The sequence below is a fragment of the Belonocnema kinseyi genome, chromosome 7, assembly GCF_010883055.1.
Source record: "Belonocnema kinseyi isolate 2016_QV_RU_SX_M_011 chromosome 7, B_treatae_v1, whole genome shotgun sequence".
Classification (NCBI taxonomy): Eukaryota; Metazoa; Arthropoda; class Insecta; order Hymenoptera; family Cynipidae; genus Belonocnema; species Belonocnema kinseyi.
Genome location: NC_046663.1, coordinates 31,119,118 through 31,120,417, shown reverse-complemented (window position 1 = coordinate 31,120,417; position 1,300 = coordinate 31,119,118).

Genomic DNA, 1,300 nt, shown 5'->3' with positions numbered 1-1,300 from the left:
ATTTTTCAAAATCCGTTAAATTTATTTTAAATCTTTGCAGATCTTTTGAAATTTTATGAAAATCTCTTTAAATCTTCGAAATCCCATTAAATTTCTCTGAAATCCTTCATAATTTCTGAAAAGTCTTCACTCTCTCTGAATATCTTAGAAATCCTATAAAATGTCTCAAAATTATATAAAGTTGTTGAAATTCCGTGAAATATTATGAAAGATTACGAGAGCCCTTAAAACCTTTGAAATTCCTTTAAAATGTCTGCAGATATTTTTAGAATCTATAGAAATCCCTTAAAATATATGAAAACCAATCAAAATTCCCCGAAATCCCTTAAAATTCCTAATAATATTCGGAAATCCTTTGAAATTCCCTGAAATATTTTGAAATCTTATAAAAAATTCCCGTAAAATCTGAAAAATCCTCTGAAATTCGTGAATATACTTTGGAATGCTTTCAAATGTCTTAAAATTCCTAAAAATTATGCAAAACCTCTTAAATTTGTTAAAATCCATTAAAATTGCTTAAAATCTTTTAAACTCTTTTGAAATTCTTTTGAATCTTCAAATTTCCACTAAAACCCTCTGAAATATTTTAAAATTCCTAAAAATTCTTCACTACCTCTTGAAATCTTAAAAATCCTATAAAAATCTCTTAAAATTCCCCGATATTATATAAAATTTTTTAAATTCCGTGAAATATTACGAAAGATTAGGGGATTCCTCAAAATCTATTAAATTCCTTTAAAATCCGAGCAAATCTTTTCCGAATATATTGAAATCTCTTTAAATAGATAAAAACTCATTAAAATTCCTCAAAATGTCTTAAAATCCTTAATAATATTCAGAAATCCTTTGAAATTGCGTGAAATCATAGAAAAACCTTCCGTAAAATCTGCAAAATTATCTGTAATCTATGTATATACTTTGGAAAGTTTTTCAAATCTCCTAAAATCCCGTAAAATAATGGAAACCCCGTGTATCTATCAAAATCCTTTAAAATTGCTTAAATCTTTTAAACTCTTTTAAAATCCCTTTTAATATTTTAAATTCCATTAAAATCCTCGGAAATCCTTCAAAATAACTGAAAATTCTTCGTCATCTCTTGAAATATTAAAAATCCTATAAAAATCTCTTAACATTTCAAAAAATTAGATAAAATTGTAAAAATTCTGTGAAATATAACGAGATCCCTTAATATTTTTTTGAATCTCTTGAAACCCCTTAAAATATATTAAAAACAATTAAAATTTTTCAAAATCTCTTAAAATAATTAATAAAACTCGGATATCCTTTGAAATTCCGGGAA